The sequence below is a fragment of the Rhipicephalus microplus genome, unplaced genomic scaffold (genome assembly GCF_043290135.1).
Source record: "Rhipicephalus microplus isolate Deutch F79 unplaced genomic scaffold, USDA_Rmic scaffold_15, whole genome shotgun sequence".
Classification (NCBI taxonomy): domain Eukaryota; kingdom Metazoa; phylum Arthropoda; class Arachnida; order Ixodida; family Ixodidae; genus Rhipicephalus; species Rhipicephalus microplus.
The window spans coordinates 1,134,875-1,157,142 of NW_027464588.1; the positions used below are offsets into that span (position 1 = coordinate 1,134,875).

At 46.2% G+C, this 22,268-nt stretch overlaps 1 pseudogene; it reads left to right on the forward strand.

Annotated features, from left to right (window-relative positions):
- Positions 1-676: 676 nt before the first annotated feature.
- LOC142784730 (protein cycle-like) lies at positions 677-21,942 on the forward strand (annotated as a pseudogene).
- The last annotated feature ends 326 nt before the right edge of the window (positions 21,943-22,268 follow it).

The following is a 22,268-nucleotide window of genomic DNA, read 5'->3' on the forward strand; positions in this document are numbered from 1 at the left end:
TTCGCAGTTTGTTAACCAACTTCAACCTAAAACTAAAACTTAAGTAGAAGGAAGAGGAGAAGGTGGAAAGAAATATGGGGAATGACAGGAAGGTTAGCCAGTTTACAACATACTTGAGCATGCGAGTAGTAGAAAACCTGATGGTATCCTGTATTGAATAAGAGGGAATGACTACAGGTTACTTTCAGACTTGCAGAAGCTTTTACAACATTATTTTTAAAGACTGGAGAATAGTTCTATCCCGTAGATCGTATCAAAACATTGCCTTCAGAGAACGAGTAACCCAGCGTCCAATCGCAATGATTTCATTTTGGGTATACGTTTATATAGTTTTTATCTCTCAGAACTAGAATAGTTCTTCTTGTTGTAAACGGGGAATGCGTACATCATAAAAATTGTCACGTGCTAATACACTAGCTTCGTCGAAAACTCGTAATTTTTAACGTCTTGCTCCTAATGACGCCAGTTCCGGTGACTGTTTGCGCCGGAACTTGGCCCGGTTGGTTTGGCCACCGTAAAATTGCACAATAACGACAGAACGAAACAAAACAAGTGTACTGATATTCTTCTTTTCTGTCACTACTGCTCGTGTAACGGAACAGTGTCCAATGCATATGTACTACCGTCAACTCGGCAATCCACGATTCTAATGTTTAGTGTTTCTCGCTTCAGTGAAATGGAAGACGGAGAAGAGGGGGATGCCCGAGCTGCAAGGTCGGTGGCCGAGGATGCCAAGAAGTAAGCCTCGCTAATCCCTCTCATTTGTGTAGTGACAATCCGGATATTTACATATTAGTAACCATATCATCAACGAAAGCTTATCTCATGACTACTGGTCTTTGAACAAGGGCTGCACTTAACTGTTTCATTCCATCTCCCATTTGAAGCAAGCATTTTAAACATCCAGTTGTTATAGGCAGCCTATTACATTTATTTTGTTTTGGGGCGCGAAGCTCGACATGAACAAGCTCAGTGTGTTCATGAATAGACATTGACTTTTGTCGATGAGCGTTCATTATTTTTTCAACTCTTTCTTTCTTGTTTGTTTCTTCGTTTCAAAGACTACTAACCCGATTTTACGCTTACTTTCAGTGATCTTTCGTGATCATGATGCTCATAATTCCCTGTTCTCGAACACTCCCTCGTAAGGGGATATGCCAGTGACGCCAGCGGCATACCAATAATTTGGGGGGGCACACACACACACACACACACACACACACACACACACACACACACACACACACACACACACACACACACACACACACACACACACACACACACATATATATATATATATATATATATATATATATATATATATATCATACATATATATATATAAATATATATATGTATGAGATATGGCATAACGGGAGCGTTGTCAACAAGGATAAATATATTTATTTCCCAACAGTTTCGGGAGGGGTCCTCCCTTCATCAGGGGATGAGTTATACTGACATGAGCATCCAAACTTCGTTGCTGCCGCGTCCCTCTCGCCTTGAAAAATGTTTGCGAGAGTGAGAGGTAACTAGAAAAAGGAAAAAAAGGGGGGGAGAAAAAAGACGAAAAAAAAGAAAGAAAAGAAAGAAAGTAAAAAAGAGGAAGAACCACTGTCAACACTGAGAACGAAGCCAACTGTCCGTCTACATCCACATACGGTTCATATCACGTGCTGTTCAGTTCTCGACGTGTGTCGGGCCACCCAAGATTGTCGCCGCGGTGCCGGGAGGGTCCGTGACGGCGTGCATAGAGAAAGGGGTTTCCCCGTAATGGGTCGGTCGGCGGGCGGCGTGCGTAAAGGAAGGAATTCCCGTTAGTGGGTCGGTCGGCTATTTACCTTTAATCTTCGTCCGTTTCCCTTCAATGGTCATCAAGTGGTAGGCGAACGTGAACACTTTGTATGTGCATGTGCGGAAAAAAAAACAAGAAAGGACAGTGTACACGTACGAGTCAGTGAAAAAAAAGCATCCTCTCCAGATATCAATCTTTGTCACCAATTTTCTCCTGGCTTACTACTCGGAGGCAGTTGAGTTTTCCGGGGTCCTCGTTGATGCCGGCTACTACTGTACGAAATTTGAAAATAAAATATGGCTCACGCTGTTCGCGCTCGCGTCTGTTTGAGAAACCGGACTGCAAAAGTGTTACGCTGATATTTTCAAAACGGTGGTTTGGCAGGCGCAGATGTCTAGATAAAAGTAGCTTCGGCAGTGAAGTGGCGTGGTACCGGTGATTATTGAACCGCAGCCGAAATGGCGTGTCTGTTTGGCCGATATATTCTTGTCCACAGATGTTGCAATGTAGCATGTATATTACGCTACTGAAGTCACAATTAAGGCTTTCAGTTATGCAGAATTTGACATCCGAGAAGTTCGCTTTGGATTCACGTGTTGTGACCATCTGTGGGCATACCTTGCATCGAGCTTTTCCGCAGGGATGGCACCCTGATTGAAATTTGGGGGTGTTTGTTTTTGCTCTGACAAGAGTGTCCTTCAGATTTTTATCCCGGCGGTACACCACGTGAGGTGGCTTCGCGAAAATAGAAGTTAGTCGTTTGCTTTTCCTAATTATGTTGAAATGGCGGGAAAGTATGTTGTTGATTCGTGGCGCTGATGAGGAGTAAGTTAGTACAAGGTTCGTTTGGGAAGTCGTTTTAGATACTCTGTTTGGTCCCTTAATTATATCATTCCTGTTCACGTTGCGAGCACGTAGTATGGCATCGTCAATAATGTCTTCCTGATAATTTTGTTTCAATAAGGAATGCTTTAGGTGTTCTGCGTGTCTGTCAAATTCCCGCATATCGGTGCATATTCTTCGGTACCGGTAGGCCTGAGAATATGGAATACCCGTTTTGCAATGCTTTGGGTGGCTGCTGTTGAAATGTAGGTACATTTGATGGTCTGTAGGCTTTTTGTAAAGGTTTGTTGACAAGCGGTCATTTTCGACCGTGACAATGACGTCCAAAAAGTTAATGCTAGTTTTGGAAATTTTGTGCGTGAACTTTATTGACGTGTGGCATTTGTTAAAATCCTCTATGAAGCGGAAAAGACTTCCCTCATCATGGTTCCATATCATAAAAATATCGTCTAAGTATCTTCTGTAGTAGAAAGGTTTCAAGGTGCGTCCCTCAATGAATGGGATTTCAAGTGAAGCCATAAAGGTGCTCGCGAAGTTTGGGGCCATTTTCGTGCCCATTGCAGTGCCACTGACCTGAAGGAAACGCTTGCCGTTGAACTCAAAATGGTTATAATTTAGTACAAGTTCAAGAAGTGTAAACAGTACCTCGCCACTTACACTAGTTGATGAGTCAGATTTTACATATTCAGAAACCATAGCCGCTATTCCGTCATGGTGGGGTATGTTGGTGTACAGTGAGCAGACGTCCATTGGTCACCAGAAAACTGCCGCCTGGGATGTCGAGACTTGAAGTTTCGCAGATGAAGTGGTTTGTGTCCTTTAGGTAATAGGGAAGATTTGGGGGGATGTTTTTTATTAAGAAATTGATGAATTCTGATATATTTTCTGTTGATGTGCTGTTACTGGATACTATCGGACGTCCCGGATTACCTGCCTTGTGTATTTTGGGGAGCAAATAGAATCGACAGGGAACAGAATGGGCCGGTAACATTGCTTTTAACATTTTGCCGGTAATTTTCTCGTCCCGGCGGAGATTGTTTAGAGTTACTTTTATCTCCCTTTCAAATTCGGGAGTCGGGTCCGTTGGAAGTTCTTTGTAGAATTTTGTGTCTGATAGCTGTCGTTCCCCTTCTTTTAAGTAGTCCGACGTGTTTAAAATTACTATGGAGCCCCCTTTATCAGACGGTTTGATAGTAATTCCAGTGTTTTTTTTGTAGTTCATCGAGTGCCCTTCGTTCTGACTTTGATATGTTGTTTCGAAATGGCCGATTTTTTTCATACGCTCTGATGATATCTTTTTGAACTGCTGATATATACATATCGAGGTGTTTGTCCCTCTGCTCACTCGGACACCATGATTTGTCACCACCAATCACTCTATTCTCGTCCGCACAGTCCCCACGATCATGAAAGTATTCACGGAGGTGGAGATTACGCGCAAAGTTATCGAGGTCTTGGTACAGTTCAAATTCATTGAATCTACCGAATGATGGACAAAAAGTCAAGCCTCTCGACAAAAGTTGAAGCTGAGCGGGTGTGAGTGTTGTGTTTGACAGATTGAGGACATTTTTCTCATAAGTTTTCGGCTGCTCTTGGCTATCACGTGGTGCACGGGAGTGTCAGCGTCATATTCGAGAGTAAGGATGTTTTGATTAGGATTGCACTGTAGTTTTGAGTTCCCATTTTTCTCCTCAAAGTTAGGTTGTGGTACGGGTGGTTCCTGGCGTTCTTGTACGGCCTCATTCCTATTTTCCTGTTGCAGAGCAGTGGAGCTACTGCAGTCCCGCTTGAATTTTCTATCTTTTACTACTGAAATTTCGCCTCTCTTCTTTAGTTCATATCGTTCCAGTTCTCTTGCCCCATGCTCTCCGAGATTAGATACCAATTTCTGCGTGGCCTCCGTGACACTGTATTCGGCGGCTTTACGCTCACTATGGTCCGCAATGACCCGAGTCAGTTGCAAGGACGCTTCTAGTAATATTTTTTCCCACTTCCTCCTTTCTGCTTCACTTAGTGTAGACATTGAGGGGTTGCAGGCTAGGTGGAGGCCCTTAGGTGCAATTTCGTGAGATAGATATTTGGTTAGTTGTTCCGCGTGTTTTTTGTATTGCACCCGCTTTTCAATGATTTTCCTAATCGATAGAAATGAGTGGGACCATGCGTGTTTAAGACTGCCCGTACCTTTTGTTTCCCCGTGTCATTTGGAAGCCGCCGTTTGGGTCTTCGCCGCATTCGTCCGCCTGGTGTTGTAAGGCCTCGTTGGTGGGAATGGCGACATCGTCACTGCTGGGACCCTGGATGGTTCTTTGTGTCCCTCGACTCCCTGTTGTTGAGTGAGTTCGGCACTGGAGTTTGCCATGCAAGCCATTGCCGCCGATCTCTGACTCACTGGTGGGACCCGCTGGCTCGCTGGCCTCGCTGGTGGTAGTGGCGACATCGTCACTGCTGGTGTCCTGGATGGCTCTGTGTGTTGGTCGGCTCCTTGTTGTTGAGGGGGCTTGGCACTGGAGTTGTCCGTGCAAGCGATTGCCGCCGATCTCCATGCCGCCGACGTCCATCGCAGCTGCACCCTCGTGTGCTGTGCCAGCAGCGCGACTCCCTCGAAGCTTGCATGTAAGCCGTCAGCAGCCAGGAAGCGGCGCAGCGGGAGTGTTGAGAAACCATGTTCGACGTAATAGACGCCTGCTCCCAACAACCCGTAGTGGCAGAGACGGCGGGCCTCTCTGCTGAATCGCTGTACCTCCATATTAAACCGATTCATTGATCGCCAGTTCGAGTCCCGCCGTCGGCGATAGGGTGCGCGAGGTAGTGGCAGACTAAGATGCAGTGCCTTGATGTTCGGGCACATCTGCCTCATTCGCTTCAATGCCTCCCTCAACGAATCCAGTCATGTTGAAGAGCTCGTCTTCAGGATGTCCGTGGTGCCCACATGCAGAAACAGCGTGTCCACCCGGCAAGGTAGGTACTCAAGTAGCGCCGGAATGTCCGAAAACATAGCACCACCATAGGAGATGAAGCACGGCGTCGATGAGTCGTTCGGGCTGAAGTGCGTGTGGACGTACCGCATGATTGAGTCCCCGATGACGGCACACTTCATAGGGTAATTTGCATATCTCCGCGACAAACGCTCCGTTGATGATGTACTGGCAGCCATGGTTCAGGTCAGTGGGAGTAATATTTCAATGGGCCAGTTAGTCTTCGTGAAGGTATTTTTTCCTTAGTTTTTTTAGTTCGTGAAGGTAGTTTTTTTCCTTTTTCTAGTTACCTCTCACTCTCGCAAACATTTTTCAAGGCGAGAGGAACGCGGCAGCAACGAAGTTTGGATGCTCATGTCAGTATAACTCATCCCCTGATGAAGGGAGGACCCCTCCCGAAACTGTTGGGAAATAAATATATTTATCCTTGTTGACAACGCTCCCGTTGTGCCATATCTCATACCTTCACGAAGACTAACTGGCCCATTGAATTATTACTCCCACTATATATGTATATATATATATATTGAAACGGGTTGTTGAACAAGCAGGCGAACTCGGCGAAGGAGAGCTTTATTTAGCGCATGGGCTAACTGAACGCAAGCCTGCGATCACAGCAAGTCTTCTTCTTTTTCTATCCTCGAGCTCCATGCCCACTACCGTCGTTACAATCACCCACGGCTGATGAGGGAGCCATCCTGGCGACCTAAGGACAGGTTTAGACAGAAGGGTCATGGTATGGCTTGAGCCGAGAGATGTGTACGATTTCTTTTCCCCGACGGCGCTTGTCCGGAGATGCATCCAGCGGCTCGACAAGGTAGTTGACAGGGGATATTTGGCGCACAACTCGATAAGGGCCAAGGTACCTGGACGAAAGCTTGTGGGAGAGTCCTGGAGTAGTAGAAGGAATGCATAGCCACACCAGTGAGATCGGAGCAAAGCTCATATGCGTGGTTGACGCGTCGTGGCAATGTTTTTGGCGCGTCTGGTCATGTGACGTGAACGCACGAGCAAGCTTCCGACATTCTTCAGCGTGTGCTGCTGCTCGAGAAACGGTAGTAATCTCTGAAAGGTCCGGTCGATAAGGAAGAATGGTATCCATTGTTGATGATGGCTCGCGTCCATAAAGAAGGAAGAAAGGCGAAAATCCAGTGGTGCTTTGCGTTGCAGTGTTGTAAGCATATGTCACAAAAGGGAGTATGCTATCCTAATTTGACTGGTCGGATGAAGCGTACTTGGCCAGCATATCCCCAAGTGTACGACTAAAACGCTCTGTCATCCCATTAGTTTGCGGGTGATAGGCTGTGGTAGTGCGGTGTATGATGCGACACTCGCTCAACAACGCTTTGATGGCATCGGAGAGAAAAACGCGGCCATAGTCGCTTAGTAACTCCCGAGGTGCTCCATGCCTTAAAACCAGGTTTTGCAGTATAAAACACGCAACGTCTTTTGCGGTAGCAGAAGGTAACGCAGCTGTTTCAGCGTACCGCGTTAGGTGGTCGATAGCGACAATGGCCCAGTGGTTGCTACTCGAAGTATAGGGAAGCGGACCGTAAAGGTCGATTCCGACACGATCGAAAGCTCGTGCTGGACATGGCAACGGCTGCAAGGGACCTGTGGCATGTTGAGTGGGCATTTTGCGTCGCTGGCACGTAAGGCAAGACCTTACGTAACGGCGAACGAAACGGTACATACCGCGCCAGTAGTACCGCAGCTGCAAGCGGGTGTATGTTTTTAACACACCAGCGTGGCCACATTGCGGATCATCGTGGAACGTGGCACAGATGTCAGAGCGCAGATGTCGGGGGATGACGAGCAACCACTTACGGCCGATCGAGCTGTAGTTTCGGCAGTAAAGCAGGTTATCCCGAATAGCGAAGTGTCCTGCTTGACGGCGAAGCGTCCTGGAAACTGGAGCGGGCGTCCGGTTTGAGAGAAAGTCCAAAAGAGATGAAATGCAAGCATCTTTGCGTTGCTCGGAAGGCATGTCCGAGATGCTGATGGCCAAGGCAGCACTAGTGGAGATAGGCGAGCCGACAGGCTCTGAAGCCAATGGCGAACGTGACAGGGCATCGGCGTCGGAATGCTTCCGGCCAGAGCGATAGATAACACGGATATCGAACTCCTGTAACCGCAATGCCCAACGAGCGAGCCGACCATTAGGATCTTTTAGTGAAGATAACCAGCAAAGCGCATGGTGGTCTGTTACAATATCAAACGGACGTCCATATAAATAAGGCCGAAATTTTCCGATTGCCCAAATAATGGCGAGGCACTCCTTTTCAGTTACACTGTAATTCTTCTCGGCTTTACTGAGGGTGCGGCTGGCATAGGCAACGACGTACTCGTCAAAGCCCTCCTTGCGTTGGGCCAGTATGGCCCCTAGCCCGACACCACTAGCGTCCGTATGAAGCTCCGTTGGAGCAGATGGATCGAAATGTCGGAGTATGGGAGGCGTGGTGAGAAGCCGTCGGAGTTCCTGAAATGCATCATCACACGCCTGCGACCACGCTGACAAGTCAGAACTTCTGGCAAAAAGATTAGTCAAGGGGGCGATAATGGAGGCGAAATTGCGGACGTAGCGCCGGAAGTAGGAACATAGGCCGATGAAGCTTCGAAGCTCTTTGATGGTGGTTGGCTTTGGGAACGCCGTGACTGCATTAAGTTTCGTAGGGTCCGGTAGAATGCCGTCCTTAGAAACCACATGGCCAAGAATTACAAGCTTGCGAGCGCCGAAGTGGCATTTCTTCAAGTTAAGTTGAAGTCTCGCCGTGGAAAGGCACGTAAGAACTTGCTCGAGGTGGCTGAGGTGGGTCGCAAAGTCGCTTGAAAATACCACAATGTCATCCAAATAACAGAGGCACGTTTTCCATTTCAGACCTCGCAAGACGGTATCCATCATCCTTTCGAAAGTGACAGGCGCATTGCAGAGGCCAAAGGGCATAACGGTGAATTCATATAGTCCATCCGGTGTTACAAAGGCTGTCTTCGGGCGGTCACCCTCTGCCATGGGCACCTGCCAGTAGCCAGAGCGTAAATCTAACGAAGAAAAGAACTCTGCTCCTTGTAGGCAGTCCAAAGCATCATCGATGCGCGGCAGAGGGTATACGTCTTTGCGCGTTATCTTGTTGAGTCGGCGGTAGTCAACGCAGAACCGGATGGATCCGTCTTTTTTCCTGACGAGAACAACCGGTGAAGCCCAGGGACTGTTGGAGGGCTCGATGATGCCACGTTTCAACATGTCGTCCACTTGTTCGTCGATGACACGGCGTTCAGCAGATGACACACGGTACGGACGCTGCCTTAGCGGGGCTTGTTGACCGGTGTCAATACGGTGAACGACCGCAGAGGTTCGGCTTAAGCCTGACTGGTCACGATCAAATGAAGAACGAAAGCGGAGAAGAAGATTTATAATCTCTTCGCGCTGAGTTGGTGCGAGCGCAGAGTCGATGGCATCCGAGAATACGTCCAGAGCATCATTAGGCGCGTTGGTAGGAGTGACAGCACCAATTGGGAGCGAAACCGCAGAATCGGGTATAGTAGCCGGAAGAATGCACTCGTAAAGTTCGTAGCTTCCCAGGCATTCTCCACGTAGTAGGGATGACGGGCTGTGCGAGGGATTGCACACATAAATGGCAGCGTGACCATTGCGAAAAATGACGACGGCAAACGGAAGCATGATATTTCGACGGCACGCAGATGGGACCGATGGCATAAACAACACAGGCGATTTCGGAGGGGAGGCACACGACACCGAGACAACAACAGCTGAGAAAGGCGCAATGTCAACGTTAGAAGCAGCAAACACTCTACACGAAGCACCATCGTCGGGGTCATAGCACGGCACAGACAACGCAAGTTCAGAACGAGCACAGTCGACCAAAGCAGAATTTGACGAAAGAAAGTCCCACCCAAGGATAACGTCATGTGAAGAACGGAATAAAACTACAAATGTGACGACGTACATCGCACCTTGAATGACGACTCGTGCGGTGCACAAAGCTGAAGGCTGAATATGATGGGACGTAGCTGTCTGCAAAGATAGGTCGGTAAGTTGTGTGGTCACTTTCTTCAAGTTTCGGCACAGTTTCTCGCTAATTACAGATACGGCAGCTCCAGTGTCAACAAGTCCGTGCACCCTAATGCCATCAATATAGAGTTCGATTTCGTTCGGGGGACAGCAGTTAGGTCTTGAAATTTTCGCTGCCAACGTAGTTCTTGCCTCCGGAACGGCGCCCGTCAGTTTTCCCCTCGCGGTGGGCTGTTGCGACGTAACATCGGAGAAATAGATCGACGACGAGGAGAAGGTGAACGGCTTGCGCCGGATGGTCGGCGACCGGGACGTACGTCTAGAGGTTGATCGGCAGGAACGGGATATCGCGGCTGAGTGGGCATGGTGGGCATGTAATGTGAGGCCCCTGCAATGTCGTGAGAAGAGAAGCTGCGACGACGGCAGTGACGAGCTACGTGGCCTGGGATGCCACATGAAAAACATATTGGCCGATTATCTGGAGTGCGCCATTGGCTGACGATAGGGGCACTGTTCGCTGAATAAGGTACCGTAAATGGTCGTGCAGGCGGCGGCGTCATATAAACGTTCTGACCTGTTTCATATACAGCCGGAGACGGGACGGTCAGCGAGCGGGAAGGTGGGGTCGACGAATAAACGCAGCCAGCATTTGGAATGCACCGTCGTCGATTCCTTTCATGATGTTCTTGATCTTGCCTGCCTCGTCCAGAGTCGAATCGACGAGCTTGCAGAGAAATAGCACATCTTCGATGTAGCTCGTGAAAGTTTCATCTGCTCTCTGTACTCTGCCCCGCAAGCGCTGTTCAGCACGAAGGCGGCGGACAGCAGGACGGCCAAAGACTTCCGCGAGGGTTTTCGCCAATTCCGACCAGGTACTGAAATCACTTTGATGATTTCTGTACCATAGTTTTGCCACGTCGATCAAGTAAAAACTCACATTTGTGAGCTTATCGGCTGCGTTCCACTTATTGACGGCGCTCACCAGTTCATACTCGGCAATCCAGTTGTCCACATCTTGGTCCTCTGTGCCACCAAATATGGGGGGGTCGCGCTGCCGGAGAGCGCCAGCGCAGAAGACAGGCACAGGTGCGAGATCTGGAGTAGCAGCATGAGATGGCCCCGGATCAGTCATTGTAGGAGGTCGTTGGAGTGTGCGGCTGCGAAGTTCCAGGGTGAGGACCAGATGTACCCAGCACTTCCACCACTTGAAACGGGTTGTTGAACAAGCAGGCGAACTCGGCGAAGGAGAGCTTTATTTAGCGCAAGGGCTAACTGAACGCAAGCTTGCGATCACAGCAAGTCTTCTTCTTTTTCCATCCTCGAGCTCCATGCCCACTACCATCGTTACAATATATATATATATATATATATATATATATATATATATATATATATATATATATATATATATATATATATATATATATATATATATATATATATATATATATATATATATATGAGAACTAGCATAGCAGACAATAATGCCACGGAAAGTATGAGGGGAAGTTATTAGAACTAACGTAAAGTAATTAAGAAGAAAGAAAAGTGATGGAAAAATAACTTCCCGTGAGCAGGAATCGAACATACGACCTCCGAATAACGCAGTCGATTCTTGCTCACGGCGAGTTATTTTTTCACCCACTTTTCTTTCTTCTTATTTACTATACATTGGTTCTAAGAAATTCCCCCATACATTCCTTGGCATTATTGTCAGTTAGATCTCATTATATTGTGTCAAAACACGGAAAAACGAGCCCTTAGGTATACACTTCTTTCCCCTATCTATCTATCTATCTATCTATCTATCTATCTATCTATCTATCTATCTATCTATCTATCTATCTATCTATCTATCTATCTATCTTCTATATATATATATATATATATATATATATATATATATATATATATATATATATATATATATATATATATATATATATATAATGTGAGAGAAACCTTCATGAGTGCACTTGCATTTTGATGTTAGTTTTTTTGCACAGATTATTCTTGAAAAACATAAAAAAGGTACAGCCAGGTCATGTATGAAGAAATAGTATAACAAGTGACGCTTTTTATGTATTATCTCACAACTTCCAGGATGAATACATTTATGTTGATGGTAGCCTCCAGAACAGTATATATTTTTATCACTGAATGGCTTTTTTTAATGTGATGCAATTTTTCGGAAACCAAAGGTACTTTAAGCTTTTCTATCTACTTATCTACCTATCTGGGCAGTTACGTCTTGCTGTTCTAGTAGTTGCCTCATTACTTTAGTATAGACTAAAACTGGCATATAGGGGGGCACAACGGTATGAGATGTGTCTGGTTGGGACATAAATATCGTCAAGCCATGTCCTGTACGTCATGAAGCTCTTTATTTTAGTCGTATGCGTCACATACCCGTATACCCCAGGCTGCATTATGCGGGTGTGTGGCTATGTGCCTTAAAGATTGTATTTACCTAGCAACAGTTGTCGATAATTAGAACGAGAGAGCCTTTGAAAAATCTGGCCTTGGCAGCATTGCTTCGACGACTGCGAATAATAAACGTCAGAAACTTAGCAGGTATCCAACCCAAGCATTCCGTGGGCAGTCATGTATTTTACCACTGAACCATGCCATGCCTTGAATCTATTTCGTAAAAGGCAGACATCAAAGCGGTGCAAAGTGCGTATGGTACGGTGCTAGCAATCTACATGGATGTATTCCTACACTAAACTACCTTTATTAGTTTCTTTCGAAGTGGTTGCTAGCTGTATACAATTGGCGCAAATATGCTGTGTCAAGTACACAGCACAGCTAGTTACATGAGCCAACAAAAGACGCGACAAGAATCCATCGCGTAATGATTACTTATGTACGACGACGTAACAAATAAGAGAATGAACTATTTTGCATACGGTATATTATTTGCCATTAGTTCTTGGATATTTCAAATTTTCTGGCTGCCACAAAGTTGCCTGTTTATTACATGACGTCACAAATCTATGAAATGTTGTGTTGTTTATTACAGCGCATACACATTGAACAGCGCATTCAAGTGCTGATTAATACCCAAAGCTTGTTTAAGTTGCGGGCGAGCATCTCCTTCGAAATGTAAGTCAAACAGGCTGCAGCAGCCGATGACATTTGCTGCGGCTATTTATAGCAGTTGGAGAGATGTATTATTATTAGTATAATAAAATATTTTCGCCCTGCAGCATAGCAGCGTTTAGCAGCATCAGCGTGTGCGCATCTCTGTGAGCTCACTCTTACTGAGAATGAGAGGAAGAGAGAGAAAGAAGGAGCGCTGCACGTGTGCTTCTTTCCTGTCCGAGTTATTTTGTAAGATGTAAAAGACAATTCAAGTTGAATGAAAACCAATCAGTGAACTAGCCCCACTCCTAATTAAGCCTCCATAGTGGTAAAAACCATGGTCTTTCACCTTCATCCTGGTCAAGTTGCAGGGAAAGCTTAAAAGCAGAGCTTTCCATTGTGCTGGAGTTCATAGCTTTATTCGTCGCCACTTCGCAAGCTGCATGCCGCCGTCGCTCCAAGTTACCGTAAACAAGGCTGATCAGGTTTTACAGGAAGTAAAGTGGGAAGGTTTTATATTTGGCGCTTCCAGTACGGGAAAACTAAAACATAAAAAAATAAAAACTTATCGGCTCACAGCAGCTTCGACAGAGCAGCGGTGATCCTATTCTTTTTCGATGAAAGAAAATTACTTCCCGGAAGCAGCAAATGCTTTGACCGGTCGATAGAAAGTTTGAAAGTTCCCGTTCGTAGCTGCATTGGCCAGCCACAGCAAAATAAAAGTATGAACAAGTGATGTAATGCTATGGGTCCCCTGTTCAGCGCTAGCCTGCTCTGCAATGCTACTGCACGAAAGCGCTGAATAGGCAGCCCGTACCGCAAAAAAAAAGCCTACTAAGAAAATCGCCACAGAAGAAAGGCTGGAAAAATTGGTCAATATTGTAGCGTTCCCTCGTAATATTTTCATTTCCTAGGAACAATATAATTGAGCGATTACTGTGGTGAAGGAAAACTTCGTCTCGGTTAGTTTCCTCAGCGCGCAGCCAATTCAATGACAAGCGGAGTTCAATGACTTTTGCTTTTGGTGTGCATCGCAAGAGCATGCGTGCCTGCGTTTTTGGCCAATTCTGAAGTAAGTGTAGCCTATAACTTTTTTTATTTCTTGATGCCAAAGCACGATAACGGATAGACATTATAAAGGCGTCACCGTGGTGAAAGCGTTGCTCTATGTGTTTCGCTAAACGTTCAGCCAACGGTCTCACGGTTGAAGCTGGATTTGCAGGCAGAATCACAGCGAGATCGAGAAGCGACGCCAGGACAAAGTGAACATGTAAATTAGCGAGATGGCCTCCCTGGTGCCCATGTGCAAGGCCATGTCCCAAAAGCTGGACAAGTTGACCGTATACTCCGCCTGGTCGTGCAGCACAACAATATCATATCTGGTACACGCTCGTCACGATCACAGGGGTCGACGTACAATGTTACTTCGAATGCGTGTGCTTTACAGAAACTTAGCTGGACATTTACTGCACTGTTAATCACTAATAATTGCACAAAAAACGATGCCATGTATTTGTTCAGCGATTTTCCGTCGCGTGGCGATACTTACCAATATCATCACCAATATCAGTCCACCAATCAATCTCATTAAGCGACTCATGGATCATTTATGCCCGAGATATTTACTGGTGTTTATGGTGGGTTGTCGTATTCAGTTCATACCATTAATTTGTCTTCAATTATGTAGGTTCCTAAAATTCGTAGACAAAAGGGCACTAGAAGCCCCCATGGTTGTCATACGAGGACGTCAAAAACGTTGTCTTACAGGTAAGTGATAGGTTAACTTGAATTCTGGAAGTTTATTCCCCCAAGTGATAGGTTAACTTGAATTCCGGAAGTTTATTCCCCCAACTACCGGATGTCTTTCTGGTTAACCTCCCTGCCTTCTCCCTTTTTGTTGCGTCCTCCTCCTCCTATTCCCCCAAGTAACCTTCGTGTAGCTCATGTTCGAAGTTACCCACAAAGCTTATTTTAACTTGCGATCAAGATAGCAATCGACTAGCAATATCTCGTCGTATTTACTGCAGCTACTCTAAGGCTGTCTTTATCGGACATTGCTTGGTGCCACGTCGTACATTCTGTTGTACTCCCGCACGGATAAGCTTTTGCAGCAAAAACCGCAAAAGCGTTTATCAGATGATAACCACACGGCGGAACATTCAATGTTCACGAATGCTTATCGTGAAAAATCAAAGTTCATAAGCTATAGCTAATGTGACGTGAGGGTTTTCTTCAATCACTTTAACCAACGAATCCTTTATTTCATTCAATACCAGTGCAAACGCGCGCTCTTCAACGGGAGCCGTCGGTGCGCCTTAGTTCAGAGAGTGCTCGTGATAGGAGAGGTAGGGCTACTTGCATCACACGTGCTGTTGAGTGCTTTTTCATGGAAACACGATAGACGTGTGTCCCTCTCCAATATCATATGTCTGTCAGATTTGTTACTTCAAGCTCCTCCTTTGTGGCTGGAAGCAATGCCAACACCACCTCACAGCTCTAGTTATTCAGTGGCGGCACCGTGACGCGTTTCCATTGGTTGCCCGTATAGGTGCCACGAACGGCGACATGCTATCTGAAAGCACCGTATTGCTTCCAGAGTCAGCGTGACCGGCAACATTGAGATAACAAGGAATGCAAGACGCCGCCCCACGGATCTGTACGCAACTGAACAAAAAATTGATTTATATTTTTCCCGTCACGAGGCACTGCATGAAGGGCTCTCTTCCCCATAACCGCAAAGCACAGGCGAAGGCTAGGTGATGGGCGATAAAAGGGAAAGACTAGAGGAGAGGGTGGTGAACAGCTGGATCGAGCGCACCTGCCTGGCATTGATAAAATAGAGGAGGCATTGCTTTAACAACTCTTTCAGTGAGGCATTGAAGAACATTCAATGTAAAAAATTACAGTCACATTTAGAAAGCTGTTACCTAAGGTATTTCTGATGAAATTTTTTTTGCAGAGTGCTGATTCTTTTCTGTTCATTGTGAGCTCTGACCACGGTAGCATCCTGTTTATGTCGGAGTCGATGCAACAGACGCTCAACTACACTCAGTTGAGGGAGAAAGTACCGCGGCATTCTCTCACATGCACCTTGGTCTCCACATAAAAGACGATCCTTCTTTTAATGAATCATTATAGCACAAAAATGAAACGCGTCCTCGCCGAGGTAGCTGAGCATTCATTGTACATTGTTTCGTCCCGAGGACGAAGAAATGAATGCTGCAGTAGCAAATTGCAATGTTGCGTGAAGAACAGAAAGCAGCCCGAAATTTGCTGCGCTTACCTCAGGCAGATCACACACACGAATCGAATTTATAGAGGAAGAACTCAAACAACAGTTACAGTTTTTACTTGGTGTGAGCAGCTCGCTTTTTTTGTAAACACGGCCGGGGTATCGATCGAATTGTGGTGCTCTCTTCAACTACTGTAACTTCGAAGCAAACTTACGTTAGAAACACAAGAGGTACAAAGCACCCAAGTTCCGAGATAAGCGTGTGCGCGAGTGAGCCACCACGCTAAAAAAAACATCTGACGCACTTTGGCCACACCGACCACGCTATGTGGAGGTGCTAGAGAGCCTTCATGGGCGTGCGCCTCGGAGCCGGTGCGCACATGCACAGCCAAGCACGGGTTGGCATGGCACGACAACCTTTGGAGCGCGCCCGTTGAGCCATATCGCTACTGATTACTCAAACGTGCTGTGGAGCGCGAAGTCGCTGGTTCGGCGCCCCACTGCGGTACTTTTCCTTCTCGTTTTTTAAAGACGATAGTCTTTCTTGGGGACCTTCGACGCAAAAATTTTGGTCTGTCTGTCTGTCTGTCTGTCTGTCTGTCTGTCTGTCTGTCTGTCTGTCTGTCTGTCTGTCTGTCTGTCTGTCTGTCTGTCTGTCTGTACATTTGTCTGCCTATTCTTAATGGCACCGGCTACTTGAAACGGCCGACCCCATCCGCAGCGCCCACCAATGTTGCTCAAGGTTCAGCGTTTGTACTTGCGCAATTGTCAATTAAAAAGCAAATATTGCGCATGTGTTGGGCACCGTAACAACACGTATATATTATGCATGTGCGTCTTTCACTAGAAAAGGCATAGATAAGTAATTTTAAGGACCATAGTGATTACCACGCTGCGCTGACCATGCAACGCTTGCGCAAAAAGGCGACTGTGTCCAACGCTTCGCTAAGACGAGACGTTGGTGGCACCTCCCCGTCGCCTTGCGTTCTACACCTTATCACTTCGGAGACGGGCACGCACACCCGTCTAAAAGCCACGGGCTTAGTTTTTCCAGAAAACTGCCAGATGGCACTCATGTCTCACGTGTGGTGTGACTTGATGCGCTCAATCGCTTGCGCTGCACGCTCGAGGCACTCTAACGCTTCGCCTCCAGAATACCATTCACCGATTTTCTTGCGCAGAACATGAAATAAATGTTTTGTTCACTCTCTCCACACACAGTCTCTCATAATCATATGGTGGTTTTGGGACGTTAAACCCCACAAATCAATCAATCTCTCCACACGCAAGACTATCGTCTTTCGACAAAATTTGCAGATTAGCATGCAGATACGGGGCCAATTTTTTTCTTTGCAATCTGTAAGTAAATATTTCACAACGTCATATCCGGGACGGAAATACGCCACGGAGCCGTGGTGGACCCTGGCATAAAATACTTTCGTGTTAAAAAAAAACGGTGATAGTGCAGCATTTAACTTGTCTTCTCTTCATAAATATGTAGTAGAAAACGGCCCAGAAGAGCTGCAGCAACCAATGTTTCCGAGTATAAAACATGTGCCTGAAAGAGAAAGAGAAGAATGTAAGGAGGAACCGTTGTGGAAACAATGGGAAGTTTAAGTAATATTCTGTCGTCTGCAAATCTGCTCAAAGCGATAGGTTAGAGAAAGAAAGGAGAGAGAGAACCAGAGAAGAAAGGCAGGGAGGTCAACCAAGCTTTGGCTCAGTTGGCTACCCTACACTTGGGGTTGGGGAAAGGGGGAATGATAGAAAGTATAAAAGATGAACAGTAAAAAATTGATGGATGAGCACAATCGTGTTGCGTACTTTCAATAGGAAGAAAGGAATAATTATGGATAGTAAAGGAGACAAGAGAGAGAAGGAATGTAGGAAAGGTAGGGAGGTTAACTAGACTATGCGTCCAGTTTGCTACCCCACACATGGGAAGGGGGAGGAGGGAGTAAAAGAGAGAGAGTAGGATAGACACATATCACATCACACACACAATGCCGAGTTTCACAGGCGGTCCCTCAATGAAGTTGCTGTCAAGTATCTCAGGAGGGCTCGTGTGGCTTTCTGTGTTGATGTGCTGCGCGACCAGGCTCCTAAGATCTTTGCTTCACTAAATGGCCAGTCATCGAGTCTATTCAAGGCACACTGGAGAGTCCGGCGATCTTCATCAAATTGGGCACAGTGGCACGAGAGATGTTCAATAGTCTCTATACAGTTGCAGCTTTCACACATGGATGAATCTGCCAGGCCAATGCGATGGCTGAATGACTTAGTAAACGCTACCCCAGTCCATAGCCGGCACAGCACTGTAGCGTCACGACGAGAAGTCTTGGATGGCAGTTGTTTCTGAAGTAATGGCTTAAGGTTCTAAGGGTGATGATTAGAGTTAAGTGGAGAATTCCAGTGCGCAAGCGTGGAATTATGCGCGATGTGACGAAGTTCTCTAGCTGCGTCTACTTTCGACAAGGGTATTAACAGTGTGGGCGCTCCATCGTGGGCACATCGGGCAGCGTCGTCGGCGAGGTGGTTACCACTGATGGCACAGTGGCCAGGCAACCATTGTAAAACAATGTCGTGTCCTTGATCAGCGGCGCGATGACAAATTTCATTAATACGATACACCATCTGGTGGTAGTTTCCACGTCGTAGACTTCGCACGCATTGAAGGGCTGCCTTGGAGTCGCAGAAAATGGCCCATCTACTAGGGGATTCTTGCATAACAAACTCCACAGCAGCTCGAAGAGCGGCGAGCTCGGATCCCGTAGATGTCGTGAAGTGTGATGTCTTGAATTTGACGGTGATTGATCGAGATGGTATGACAAAGGCACCTGTCGAACTTCCCAAGACCGAACCGTCCGTGTAAACATGAATTCGGTTAGCATACGACAAATGCAAAAGGTCCAGTGAGATCTGCTTGAGGGCTGCAGATGACAGGTTTGCCTTTTTAGATATTCCCGGCACTTCAAGGTGCACAGTGGGTCTTTTCATGCATCACTCTGGAGATAGTGGTATGGTTGCGGGCGAGAATCTCCACGAGATGGAATTCTGGTTAGCCGCAACAACTTTGGAAAACGCTGCCTTTGGTCTTTCTAAAGGCATGCTAGCAAGGTGGTGGTTAGGCACTCTGGATATGTGACGGATATGTGTCCGGAGTGTGTCGACAGTTATATATGTCGTGATCGGATGGTCTTTAGCAATACCAATTGTTGCTAACGTATAAGCGCACCGAGGTAGCCCCAAGCATGTGAGGAGGACTTGGCCTTGAATGCTTTGCAGGACCCTGGTGTTAGTTTTTCCGGCGTTGGAAAGCACGGGCGTGCTATACCGCAAATATTTATTTATTTATTTATTTAAAAATACCTTACAGGCCCTTGTTGCAGGGCATTGTGTAAGGGGGGTTACAAAGGGTGAGTGTCGCGACAAAACCGTAAAGAAACATCAAACTTTGAAAGAACACAACAAAAAATAACGCGTTATATGTCACTAAAGACAGAATGTACAAAAAGTCATTTGAAGTTCCATATCGGAACATTGCTGGTGGGAGGAGAACAAATATCCGCAATACACTTACTAAAAAAACACCTAGCACACACGTAGCCAAAAATATTTTAGAGCAGCGCGCAGAAAGCAATTTGTTCTTGTTTAAGAAATACAGGATAATAAAGGGTGATAAGAGAGTTTTTCTCGAGTGTATAAGAACATTATAAAGTAGGAAAATGCAGGCGGTCTCAAAATGTGAAGCGAAAAAAAAAGAAGAGCGCTCTGTACAGCTGAAGCATAGATGACACTGATGTGCCCCACGTTTTACCAGCTAGAAATCTCATCACGTGTGTGATAGAGCTGACCCTCTTCTTCAAGTGCGAGGTGTAAGCACTCCACGAGAGATCTCTGTCGATAAAGGGGACAAACAATAGGATGAAATAATATAGATGTTGCTGTCCTCAGGAATCGGGTAATAAAGTGTCACTACTCCCTAACGAAAATCGCCACCTTGCCGTCAGAGTGAAACCAACCCAACCCTCACACTTCACACAAGTGGTAGCAAGCCGAATCTCGGCTCAAGAGTGTTGTGGCTCGGGTGAGTTTGTTTCCCTGGAGATGCTTTGTATTAGCGCGGCACATAGAAAAAAAGGAAAAGGCGACACAGACGTCAGGAAAGGTTGGCGCTAAACGTAAACTTGTGAACAGAGCACGTCAGTAGACACGCACTTGGCGGCACAAGTTTGCGTTTAGCGCCTACATTTCTCGACGTATATGTCGCCTTTTCCTTTTTTTTTATAAGTGCCACGCTAATGCAAGCCTTGGATCAGGGTGTGCTCACTTGAAGTTCTGAGAGATTTTGACTTTTCCCCGAAACGAGCTAATCAAGGTAACAGTGACTATGTGTGCGCGCGTGTATGTGGGTTATGAGTATAGTTTCACTGTACCGTAGCAGGCGTTACTAGGGCTGTAAAAAGAAAGGTAACCGAGCAAGTCCTTACAAATGACCGAAACCAAGAAGAAAAACACTGTAACATACATACAATTTCATGTCGCCCAGCGGTAACGAATCCTCGTCGTTGTTGTAAGGCAAAGAGCTTATTGTGCATGGTGATGTGTTTTGTCGATTTATGCATTCAACATCGTTAAGGTTTAATTTTCATCCCTTTTTTCGGTATCTTCAGGGAGATCTCTTCAGACATCTTCTCGGACAAAGCTGGTTTGACATTTTGCACCCTAAGGACATCAGCCATGTCAAAGAGCAACTCTCTTCGTCGGGCCTGTGTCTGATGAAAAGACTCATTGATGCAAAGAGTGCGTGCTTGTTTTCTTAACAAGGTTGCGCCGCGTTAAAAACGGCAGTACTCAATTAACAATTTTTACTCACGGCCTTTTGTAAACAAAGAACAAAATAATAATGGATTTGCGATGAGATAGTAGTGTAATTTAACACAATTGAACGATCACTAAAGGTAGCTCTTGTAACTATACTGCAAATAACAGTCAACAGCTAGAAAAACAAGGCATCGAAGACTATTTTACGCGCGCGTCTAGTTGAAACTATTTTTGACTGATAACCTTACTGTTTTCAACCAGTACCAACTAAATTAACGCCGTGCAACAATATAGAGCCATATGGATGGAAACTAATGTGTGAATTTGGTGTCCCGTGACCTTGTTCTTCTCATGCCACCGCACACAAGACTGAGAAATATATAGTGCGAAAATCCAAAATGGCGCCTCCCATGAATTGAAAATCCTGTTGTCTATGTATTGTGAAAATCCTGTCTCTAATTAGCCTTCAGTAACGAAAGCCTGAACTCTGGAAATAGAGAAAAAAACGGAAGTTCAGGAGAAGAGTGAAGGTTGAAGTGAAAAACGATTGGTGAACACGGAGGGTCGCTCGTACCGATGTTTCGGCCAGCGAATTTGCCTTAAAGCCTTTAAGTCAGACACCCGGTGCTCCCGTTTTTTAAGTCTTTGATAGCTGTACAAAATAACGTTGTCCTTTTCAACGTAAGTTTTGTCTTAAGTAGAATGCATAGGTCGGTGAACTTACTCATGAGTCGATTCAATCGAACTCACTCAGATAGAGCCGCGAGCCTTACTATGAGTGAGTCCGGGTGAGTAATAACTTGGTGAGTTTGAGTCCGAGTGAGCCGGGCTCAGGAAAATGTTGGTGTGTCTCGGTCCGAGTGAGTCCAGAGCGCCAGATATGTTTCATGAGTGAGTTTGAGCGCGCTGCACAATTTCTGCCGACCTGTGACCCCATGAGTTCGTCATGACACGTGAAGCGTTTGCCCCGGCTCACGCAGCGATGCTGCCGCTGAAGGGGGAATTTTCGCAGTGGCAGAGTAGGCTGTGTCCTGGTGCTCGTCATCCCTTCTTCTGTCGGAATAAATGCGAGACGCAAGCGACCGTCAAGGAGAAGGCCGACACCATCATGGGAGGTCGGCGCCGCCGAAAGTCGCACAGCTTCAACCGCCGATAGTCGGTCATCTAATGCACCGGCTGCTACCTCAAGTCGTGGGCACCCGTCAAGCTCAGTCTGTCCGAAGACGCCCCAGCGGATGACCGCGAATAGTACAAAAACTATGCAAGCGCATTATAGCTTAGAATGGTGGCGGCGTGGGCTAGTTGGTATGGCAAGGCCCATCCTTGTTTCTCTACTTGTCCTAGTCGTCAGTTCACGCCATAGCAATCACCATGAGTACATCATTTTTCTTTTCTTGTTGTTGCAAGCTGTCAGATTGGAGACGTAATTGTGTACATAGTAAAAATGCCGCTTGCAGAAATACACGTTGCAAGCGCTCTCCT